This window comes from Geotrypetes seraphini, chromosome 4, assembly GCF_902459505.1.
Source record: "Geotrypetes seraphini chromosome 4, aGeoSer1.1, whole genome shotgun sequence".
NCBI classification, from domain to species: Eukaryota; Metazoa; Chordata; class Amphibia; order Gymnophiona; family Dermophiidae; genus Geotrypetes; species Geotrypetes seraphini.
In genome coordinates, this window is record NC_047087.1 from 90,506,984 (window position 1) to 90,518,555 (window position 11,572).

Below are 11,572 nucleotides of genomic sequence, written 5' to 3' on the forward strand. Positions count from 1 at the left end.
GACAGAAAGAAAGACAGACAGGGGGAGAGAGACAGAAAGAAAAAAGACAGACAGGGGGAAGGGAGAGCGACAGAAAGAAAGAAAGAAAGAAAGAAAGGGGCCAGGGAGAGACAGAAAGAAAGAAAGAAAGAAATACCTAAGTCTACACATCTATTCTAGCACCCGTTAATGTAACGGGCTTAAAAACTAGTATTTTATATTTACATTAGAGGCTCTGGTAGAAACCTGTTTACAAAGTATGTATTCTTCCCAATTAATATTTCCAAATTAATAAAGTGTCTTTGTTTATTTGTAAATATGTCTCTGCCAGACCCTTTAATTCAGTAGCATAATTAAATGAAATAACTATTTCTGAAGTTTATAGGGATGGGTGGGGATGGAGGGATTCCTCGCAGAGACGGGTGGGGACAGGTGGGATTCCTGTCCCCACGCAACTCTCTAGTGTGTGGGTTGGGAAGGGGAGTAGGGTTCTATGTGTATTTAGGGACAGAGTGTGTTTTATAATAAAACAAACAGACCAACAGAATTTGTTTGTATAGTGTATTTTCCCCTCACTGGGTGATTTTTTTGGGCATGGAGGTGCTTTGCTATATGTTATACTTATCAGATGGGATGTTCATATGACCTTTTGTTCCTCTCTTTTCGTCTCTGTCATTGGTTTATTCACCATGTTGGTATGTATACCTTATTCAGGAGATGCTTATGAACTTTATCTGTTTGATTCAATAAAAATATTTCAAACAACAACAACAAAAAAATTAAATACCTTACCTGATAGAGATCCACAAGCCCTGCCAGCTGAAGCCATCCACAGACTGCCAAAATGCCACACCACCATCAGAAAACTGTGGCAGTCAATAGTGGTGCTCCAAGCTGCCAACACAGCTTTCATTCTTGAACTGAGCATGAACCCGATACTGGTGTCAGTGACTCAGAACATTTCCGCTGCCACAGTTTTCTGATGGGATTCAGCATTTCCAAGGACAGTTAGTGCATGGTATTTAGCACAAGTCCACTTACCACCACCTCCTCAAAGGGGGGCATTAACCCTTTGATTTTATAAATGGTGCCCAAAGATAGGCACACAGTTATAGAAAAGGGTTACTTGCATGCATAAACTAATTGTCTTGTGAGAGATTAAACTTTCACCCCCAGGGTTTCGGAGGTAAAGCTTGTGGACACACACTCTGGACATACTTTGAAACGGTCACAGAAATCTTTATTTATTTACAGGAACCTGAGTTTGCTCCCTCACAGCCCACGGAGGAAAATTACTCTCAGTTCAACTCAGAAGTCTGGTTCAATAACATAACTCTTTACATCTCATAAGGTTCACAGAAACTCCAAACACTCCTTTGGCCTGTGAGGGCGAGGCTCTAAACCCTAGCTGCAACAGTCTATTCGGTATATACAATTTTGCTCACCTTAACCACACTGATGCTCACCATCTCTCTCACTCTCCACTGCTTCCCAGGCTTAGTTTCTTTCCTGGAAAGTCTCTCAATTTTTTGTTGCTGCATTGCTTCCCAGGGTATCCCCTGTGCCCATAACTAGGGAAACCTGCTCTCTCCAGAGACCTCTTGGGTCTAGGTCTCTTTTGGACATCACAATTCCAGGGACCTCCTTGAACTGATTCTACTCTGGAACAGATATACTGCTCCCTGCCTGAGTTCCACTCCTCTGAATCAGGCAGGACCTGTTCTAGTCAGTTAACACCACCTCCTGGAGGATAGCTGAACTACCAGCTCAATGAGCCAGCATCATCTGCTGCCCATTGAAATATTAACATTATTGAGGAAGAATTCCTGACTGTCATATGGCTCAATTGGTACTTAATTGTCTATAACTATCAATAATTGGCTTTAACAAACAATTCTTGGCACTTATGAAAAATTATGTCTTACCTGATATTTGTATTTTCTTTAGTCAGTGACACTATTCTGAACATACGGGTTGTTATCTCCTCCTACTAGCAAGATGAAGGTATAGAAAACTGAATTCTACTAGTGACACTGCTTAAGCTCCCTGAACAATCCAGTATGCATTTGCTCAAGCAATGGAAGGTCCGTTTTGGTAAAGCACCCAGCCCAATCAACCACTGAAATAAGCAAGAGAGCAAAAAGACCAATATTGGCACTCGCTACCCTTCATAAACCAGGGACTAACCATGTCACAGGAATCTCATATAGCCAATCAGAATTATAATTGGTCTTTTTCCTTTTTTTAAATGAACTAAAAGGGAACACAGAGCATACCCAGAACCCTGGACGAAGTCTTCTAAGGGTGGAATTTCAGAACAGTGTCACTGACTAAAAAAATAAAAAATAAATCAGGTAAAACAATTTCACCTTTCAGCTCCATTGTTCTGAATGAACGGGATATACCAAAGCAGGTCTACTGGGTGGGAAAAGACAAGACACTCCAAGTAATGGCTCTGCCAAAGTTGGATATGCTGGCCAGAGCCTATTTAAATCTGTAATGCTTAGCAATGGAATGAGAGCAATGACCAAGTTGCCACCCTGAAGATCTCATCAGGGGATACTATTTGGGTCTCTGCTCAGAAGTGACATGAGCCCTAGTAGAGTAGGCCTTGAATCCGTGAGAGGTTGGAAAATTTCTGTTAATGTAAGTGGCCTCAATAGCTGAAGGGGAGAAATATGTAGAAGCTGATAAAGAAAAGGCCAAATTGCTTAACAGATATTTCTGTTCTGTGTTCAAGGCTGAAGCACCAGGAGCGGGACTGCAGAAGATAAACGTGACTAGGGATGGAGGAGTAATAGATCCTGATCGATTTTCAAAGGGTTGTGTTCATGAGGAGCTAGCTAAAATAAAGGTAGACAAAGCAATGGGGCCGGATGGTGTACATCCTAGGGTGCTGAAGGAACTTAGGGAAGTTCTGGTAGCTCTGCTGAATGACCTTTTCAACGAGTCTCTAGAGTCAGGAGTGGAACCGTAGGACTGGTGAAGGGCAGATGTGGTCCCTCTCCACAAAAGTGGAAGTAAGGAAGAAGAAGGGAATTACAGGCCAGTAAATCTGGCTTCTGTGGTAAGCAAATTAAAGGAAACACTTTTAAAACAGAGAATGGCTAAGTTTCTGGAGTTCTGTGGATTACAGGACTGGAGGCAACATGGATTCACTAGAGGTTAGATCGATCAATTTCTTTGACTGGGTGGCCAGAGAATTGGATAGTGCACTAGATGTGGTGTATTTAGATTTTAGCAAAGCCATTGACAGTGTTCCACACAGACATCTAATAAATAAACTGAGTGCCCTCGGGATGGGTCCCAAAGTGACGGGCTGTGTCAAGAACTAGTTGAGTGGAAGGCGACAGAGGATAGTGATCAATGGAGATCGCTCTGAGGAAAGGGATGTTACCAGTGGTGTGCCACAATGTTCTATTCTTGGGCCTGTTCTTTTTAACATTTTTATAAACGATATTACTGAAGGGTTGTCGGGTAAGATTTTCCTCTTTGCGGATGATACCAAAATGTGCAATAGAGTAGACACGCCAGATGGTGTGAATAACATGAAGAAAGACCTGATGAAGCTTGAAGAATGGTCTGAAATTGGGCAGCTAAAATTTAATGCTATGAAATGTAAGGTCATGCATTTGGGCTGCAAAAACCTGAGGGAACGGTACAGATTAGGGAGTGAAGAGCTTATGTGCACAACAGAAGACTGGGACTTAGGTATGATTGTATGTGATGATCTTAAGATAGCCAAACAGGTTGAAAAGGTGACGGCGAAAGCTAGAAGGATGCTAGGTTGCATACGGAGAGGTATGGCTAGTAGGAAAGAGGAGGTATTGATGCCCCCTGTATAAGACTTTGGTGAGACCTCATTTAGAATATTGTGTACAATTCTGGAGGCTGCATCTTCAAAAAGATATAAAAAGGATGGAGTCGGTCCAAAGGAAGGCTACTAAAATGATATGTGGTCTTCATCATAAGGCTTATGGGGACAGACTTAAAGATCTCAATCTGTATACTTTGGAGGAAAGGCGGGAGAGGGGAGATATAATAGACACATTAAATAGCTATGTAATGTAAATGTGCATGAGTCGAGTCTCTTTCATTTGAAAGGAAACTCTGCAATTAGAGAGAATAGGATGAAGTTAAGAGGTGATAGGCTCCGGAGTAATCTAAGGAAATACTTTTTTACAGAAAGGGTGGTAGATGCATGGAAACAGTCCCAGAAGAGGTGGTGGAGACAAGAGACTGTGTCTGAATTCAAAAGTGCCTGGGCTAGGCACGTGGGATCTCTCGGAGAGAGAAAGAGATAATGTTTACTGCATATGGGCAGACTAGATGGCCATTTGGCCTTTATCTGCCATCATGTTTCTATGTTTCTTAATCTACCTCAGAATGGAGGCCATCAAGGCCATCTTGCCCTTCCAAGGGCCAAGGAAAAAAATACAAAAGGTATTCTGAGAGATGAACTTGTTTGTTTCCTTGAGGTACTTTAGCAATGTCCTCTGGATGTCTGGCTTGTGATATCACTGATCCTCCAGAGATCCCTGCACCACAAAGGAGGGCAAACAAAACTTCCGATTCACATGAGAGACCATGGATAAGACTGGATCAGGGCATTTATCCCCTGAGAAAACAGGACCCTCAAGGAGACTGAAAAAGTGCTCTGCCTTCACATTGGTTCTAGATGCCATCAAGTCAAACTGAGATACCCCCTTCCCCGAATGGTCCATAATAAGCTGAAAAGCCTGCAGTCCCATTCTCTCAGATTTAGGAGGCAGCGATTGAGAAAGACAGCTTGCACATTGTTCTTGCCCACAATATGGACACCAAGAGAATACAAATACATCTCTGCCCACCAAAAGAGACTCGCTGCTTCCAGAACCACCACCACCTGACTCCTGAAGCTGCTTGGCCTGCTGGAAAAATGCTACAGTGGTGGCATACATCATCATTACCCTGACTGCTTTCCCTTCCAGAAGCGGCAGGAACTTCTGCAAGGTTATACAGAGTATTCGGATCTCTAGACAGCTTATGGACCAAGAAGCCTCCTGGCTAGACCAGGTGCCCTGTTCCACACATCCAATACAGTGAATTCCCCAATTGAGCAGACTTGCATCCATGGTAACAAACACTGTGTGTGTGGGGGAGGGAGGGGTCCAGAGGGCCCCCTCTCAAAAAGTTCACCACTTTGTCCCAACAGGCTTCACCCTGGATGGAAGCAAGGCCCTGGGCAATGGAAATCCTGAGAGACTGGAGTCCACAAAGACAAGAGGACCCACTGCAGAAGGTGCATGTGAGTCCTTGCCCATATCACCACTCCAGAGTTTCAGCCAAGGAGCCCAGAAGCTGCAGACAGTCCCAAACATGGGCTAAGACAAGGCCGACACTGAAAATGCTGCTCCAGCAAACAGAAGCGCAAATATCTCTTCTGGGTGAACCACTATGGAAATATGGAGATAAGGCTCCATGAGGTCCATAGAAGTCAAAAACTTGACCGGCCACACTGAAATAATGACCAATTGCAGAGTATCCATGTGAAAGTGCTAGACTCTGAGGTAAGCATTGACCCCCTCTTGAGGTTGAAGATGAGCTGAAAGGAGCCGCCTTTCTTTGGGAACATGAAATACAGTACTGTCCCAGGCTGCACTCCACCAGAGGCATGGGTTCTACCATTCTGAGAGCACAGAAATGCTGAAAATGGTAGAACCCTGATGGGGAGGAGATGGTGGCAAGGAAACTGATAAGAGGATAGATATTACAGAGGGTACAAATATGGTAATGGGGAGTACACATTGAAGATGAAAGGGAATGGAGGACTGAAGAAGGAATGAGATGGAGAATGAAGATGGAAATTTGATAAGTAGCTGAAAAGTGAAAAAGAGAAGGATAAGAAAGAGGCAGAAAAGAACTAACAAGGAATGATCAATATGTCAGAGGCAGGTGTTGTAAGGGAATAGACAGGAGAGAGGAGAAAAGACAAATGGATAGCAGCCGCTTGAAGGAGCATTTAGCAAATGACAAGAAAGCAGAAAAGAGAAACTGGAACCAACATGATGGAAAATAAAATATCAAGACAACAAAAGGTAGAGGAAAAACCATTTTATATTAAACTAGTCTTATACCCCGTTACATTAACGGGTGCTAGAATATATGTGTGTGTCTTTATTTCTTTCTCTCTCTCTCCTTAGCCGCTTTCTTTCTTTCTGTCTTTCTTTTTCCTTGGCTGTCCATCACCATCCCTTGCCTGATCCCCTTGTCCATTGTCCCTTCCTTTTACCTTCCCTGTGTCCACCACCACCCCTTCACTGCTCTCCTTATGCAGCAGCACCTCTTTCCTTCTCCCCCTGTCCAACATTAGGCCTCCGTTCCTTTTTCTTCACCCCCCTGTCCATCAGCACCTCTTTCCTTCTCCCCCTGTCCAGCAGTAGGTGTCCCTTCCTTTTTCTCCCCCCCTCCTCCTTCTTATCCCTATGATACACTTACCTTGCTCTGCCCCTGATCAGAGGTTCCCGACAGCCGCCCAGTAACAGCCATTGGAAAAGTTCCCTCTGCCACATCCCACACCCCTCCTGATGTGACTCCCGCTGTCTTTCTTTCTGTCTGTCTCTGTCCCTCTTTGTCTGTCTGTCTTTCTGTGTATCTCCTTGCCCCTGTGTCTTTCTTCTTTTCTTTCTGTCTCCCTTCTTCCCTCGTCTGTCTGTGCGAAGCAGCATTCCCTCCCCTTCCATTTCCCTCCCCCCACACCAGTTCCTTGTGCAGCAGCATTAGCGTTTCCTCTACCCCCCTTTCCCTTCCCGCGGTCCCGAGTCCTTTGCCGCCCCTCCCTTCCCTTCCCGCGGGCCCAACTACACATGGCGATTCAAGCAGCGTGTGCAGCAGTCTTCACATGCTGCTTCAGGTCCTTCTACTGCCCTGATTTACTTTGGCACGTCCCTGGTGACATCATCAGAGACGCGGCAGAGCAAATCAGGGCAGTAGAAGGGCTCGAAGCAGCATGTGAAGACTGCTGCACACGCTGCTTAAACCGCCAGTCGGGCCCGCGGGAAGGGAAGGGGGGGTGGCAAAGGACTTGGGTCCCGGGCAGCGGAAAGTTGCTGGGCTCCTCGGTGGGGGCGCTGAGTGGCCGTGATCCCTCTCCTCCCAGATCCCCCCCCTGCTGGAGGAACGGAGATTTGCGGCTAGCTGCAGTCCCAGCTTGAGGAGGCGATCGGTGGCAGGTGATATATTAGCGCACATGCGCACTCCTGCGGCCACAGACCTACTGATCTCGGAAGCACGCAAATAGGAGTGCGCATGCGCGGCTAGCCTTTTATTATATAGGATGTTTTAAATGGAATATGGATAATAGGCAAAAATATTGTTTAAATTTTGACAAATAACCTTGCAGAATATGCTAATTTTGTATGCAGAATTTTGAATTTTTTTGCGCAGAATTCTGCCAGGAGTAATATGCTATTAAGTATACAACAAATGTTCAAATGCATACATATATTTATGAGAATAAAAGGGATTCCAAAATTCAAACCCTGCCCTAGCTCTATCCCACAAACAGCACTGCACATATGTTTTTACCTATAAAAACTACTTTTGTACATAAACCCCCTCCTTTACAAACTGCGCTAGTGTTTTTAGCGCTGGGCACGGCGGTAATAGCTTGGACACTTATAGGAATTCTATGAGTATCGGAGCCAATACCGTGGCAGCCGATGCTAAAAACGCTAGCATGGCTTTGTAAAGTAGGGGGAAATATCTTTAAAAAAGTCACTCCCTTATCATGCAAAGATATAAAACAAGTACAGTATATTAATTTGGGGGGTCTGGAAGAAATGGCTTGTCAAAGCATTACTTTTAAAATTCCAGAACTTTTTAAGCAGTTGCATGTCTGAAGCAGTTTCATTTTGACCATTTTAAATCTGCAGAAAGCAAGAGCATCTATTATTGATAAACAGATTTATTTTACTGATTTATATCTTGCTTTTCCGGTGGAAACTAATTAAAAAGTAGTAAATAATAAGATAATACAATACAAAAGTTAAAAATATAAACACAAAACACATATGTTACTAGTTACAGGATTAAATTAATTACTGCAATGCTCTTGCTCCTGAGAAGACCAGATAAGATCATACAAAGTTAAATTGGTCATCCATCCCACAATAATGATGAGGCCATGCAAGAGACCCACTATAATTCTAGGGCAGACTTTCAGTGTAGCACTTGCTTATTCTGATTTCAGGATATTTGCCACTTTCACACTTGCCCCTACCCCTCTTCCAAAGAAAGAAAATCCATTACCTACAAAACCTTAACAGAGACTCTAAAATGCTACATTATTGCCTAAACTGCCTTTGCTGTAAAAGCAGAGTACTGAACTAAAAAAGTAAAAGAGAACAATGAAATAACCTACTGAAGCTCTAGTTTTAATGCTAGCAGATAAGATAATTCAGTGGAGTTTTTCACTCAGCACCTCTTCAAGTCCTACTATGGCAGTTTTTATGTAATTATTTTGTTTACACTATAACGCATATTCCTTATTCACACACAGAAAACTGGTGAAGCAAGAATCAAAAAGTGGCATTTGTTAGAAATTATAAGGTAAAAGTACATAAATGAGACAATTTTTTAGTCTTATACAAGAAAATGGACTTACCCTAAGCCTCCTGTACTAACAATGTCCAAATACTACACAAAAATGAACAGACATAACAAAAATCAGCAGAATGAAGCCCTTACTTCTGCTACAAATGTAAGAAAAGAAATAAATCTAAACATACTGCCTCATAATCCGAAACCTGTTACGAGGCTTCTTGTTAGGTATCAAGTCACATCTGAGAAAGGGTGGAGTGCATCTGAGCAAAGACCAATGCAAGTCACATGGATAAGTGACTGCTCTTTCCCCTGAGGAGATATTATGTTACGTAAGTTAATCAGGTTTTCTATTAAGGTCAGATTACATTACAAGAGGTTGGGTCAGTTACCCAGGAAGTCACAATGGACGTTCAATAAAGTTGCTAGAACAGGTAGATCCGTACAGTTATTTATACAGTCATACATAGTTACAGCTATTTATACATTCAGATATAGTTACAGGTTAAAGTAGGTCATCGTCGGCTCATTGTTATGTCCCAGGAGTTGCATTAGAGAGTTTAGAAATGAGCTTTTGCAATTACCATTTCAGTTTCTTAAGGGTTGGCTCCCTGTCTTAGCACAGAAATGCTTTTAAAAGTTTTCTGAATCTGAGATAGTGGTCACAAGATCATATGCTTACATTTACAGTAATATCAAATCATTCAACTGACCTGCATTGATAACAAAATTCATGGAGAGTGATCAAAATAAAATTTATAAAATTACTCAGAGATGTGGAACTCTGTAAGGAAGGCTTGAATACCTCCCTTGGGTGAAGAGTTCACCTTCCAGTCAGTTTGTTTTATAAAAACTTTGATCACTAACTCCACAGATTGTTGCTTAGCTCTGTTTCAAAAAACTTTTATATTAGAAGATTTTAACGTATTTGAGAGTCACTGTATATTATAATATGTGCTGAAAAGACACTTAGCTTAAGCAGGACTTGTTATCAATGCAGGTCAGTTGAATGATTTGATATCATAGCCTATTTCTGACCTCAGGTCTATAATTATCATCCCTGAATCTCATAGTAAATTTATATTTACAGTAAAGCACAGTTACTTACCGTAACAGGTGTTATCCAGGGACAGCAGGCAGCTATTCTCACATATGGGTGATGTCATTGACGGAGCCCGGATGCGGACGCCTCACAAGCAGACTTGCTTGAAGAAACTCGAAGTTTCGAGTCGCCTGTACCACGCATGCACGAGTGCCTTCCCGCCCAGCATAGGGCACATCTCCTCAGTTCAGATAGCTAGCAGAGAAGCCAACCAGGGGAGGTGGGTGGGTTGTGAGAATAGCTGCCTGCTGTCCCTGGATAACACCTGTTACGGTAAGTAACTGTGCTTTATTCCAGGACAAGCAGGCAGGTATTCTCACACGTGGGTGACCTCCAAGCTAACCAGAATGGGATGGTGGGAGTATTGGCAATTTAGGAGAATAAATTTTGTAATACTGTTTGACCAAACTGTCCATCCCATCTGGAGAAAGTATCCAGACAATAATGAGAATTGAAGGTATGAATCAAGGACAAAGTAGCAGCTCTACAAATTTCCTCAACAGGTGTAGATCTGAGGAAAGCTACTGAAGCTGCCATAGCTCTAACCTTATGGGCTGTGATTTTACTGTGAAGGGGTAATCCAGCCTGGGCATAGCAGAATGAGGTACAAGCCGCCATCCAGTTGAAAATGGTACGCTTAGAAATAGGATGGCCCAACTTATTGGGATCGAAGGAGATAAAAAGGAGAGGAGCAGTTCTGTGTGGTTTGGTGCGTTCCAAATAGAAGGTCAAAGCACGTTTACAGTCCAGAGTATGAAGAGCAACTTCTCAAGGATGAAAATAAGGCTTTGGAAAAAACACTGGAAGAACAATGGATTGGTTGAGATGAAATTCCGAGACCACTTTAGGGAGGAATTTAGGATGAGTATGAAGAACCACTTTGTCATGATGGAACACTGTGAATGGTGGGTCAGCAACTAGAGCTTGCAGCTCACTGACTCGTCGAGCAAAAGTGAGGGCTATGAGAAACACCACTTTCCAAGTGAGATACTTCAGATGAGCCTTGTCAATTGGTTCAAATGGAGGCTTCATTAGTTGAGTAAGGACAATATTGAGGTCCCAAACCACAGGAGGTGGTTTGAGAGGAGGTTTGACATTGAAAAGTCCTTTCATGAATCTGGAAACCACTGGATGAGCAGAGAGGGGTTTCCCTTCAATAGGCTGATGGAAAGCCGCAATTGCACTGAGACAGACTCGGATAGATGTAGGCTTAAGGCCAGAATTGGATAAGTGCAAAAGGTAGTCCAAAACAGAAAACAAGGAGGAATGCTGAGTCTCCTTATGATGAGAAAAACACCACGTAGAAAATCTAGTCCATTTTTGGTGATAACATTGCCTAGTGGTAGGCTTCCTAGAAGCTTCTAAAATGTCTCTTACAGATTTAGAAAACTGAAGAGGGGTTATGTTGAGAGGTACCAAGCTGTCAGATGTAGAGACTGCAGGTTGGGATGAAGCAGAGATCCTTGACTCTGTGTAAGCAGAGAAGGAAAAACTGGGAGAAGGTATGGCTCCCTGCTGCTGAGTTGAAGTAGAAGGGAGTACCAAGTTGTCTCGGCTACCGAGGAGCAATTAGAATCATGGTGGCATGATCGTTCTTCAACTTGACCAGAGTCTTGAGAATGAGAAGAAATGGAGGGAATGCATAGAGGAAAAGATTCGACCATTCCAGAAGAAAACCATCTGCCTCGAGGCGATGAGGAGAGTATATCCTGAAGCAGAATTGAGGCAGTTTGTAGTTGTGGGGAGCTGCAAAGAGGTCTCTCTGAGGCATTCCCCACTGTGAAAAAATGTTATGAAGAGGGGTGGAATGGAGTGTCCATTCGTGAGGCTGCAGGAGACGACTCAAGTTGTCCACCAAGCAATTCTTCGCCCCTTGAATGTAGACAACTTTGAGGAAGGTGTTGTGGCGGA

At 43.2% G+C, this 11,572-nt stretch overlaps 1 protein-coding gene across 12 annotated transcripts in view; it reads right to left on the reverse strand.

The window, feature by feature from the left end:
* The window catches only part of HHLA2 (HERV-H LTR-associating 2), a 123,749-nt gene extending 114,877 nt beyond the window's left edge, over positions 1 to 8,872 (reverse strand). For 7 of the 12 annotated variants that reach the window (XR_004539064.1, XM_033940280.1, XM_033940279.1 and 4 more), the window contains exon 1: positions 8,624 to 8,816. The gene's annotated coding sequence lies outside the window, so the exon portion shown is untranslated. Of the gene's footprint in view, positions 1 to 1,424; positions 1,610 to 8,623 lie in introns of those variants that run through there. The other 5 variants (XM_033940272.1, XM_033940277.1, XM_033940283.1 and 2 more) reach the window with 4 other exon arrangements.
* Positions 8,873 to 11,572: the final 2,700 nt, after the last annotated feature.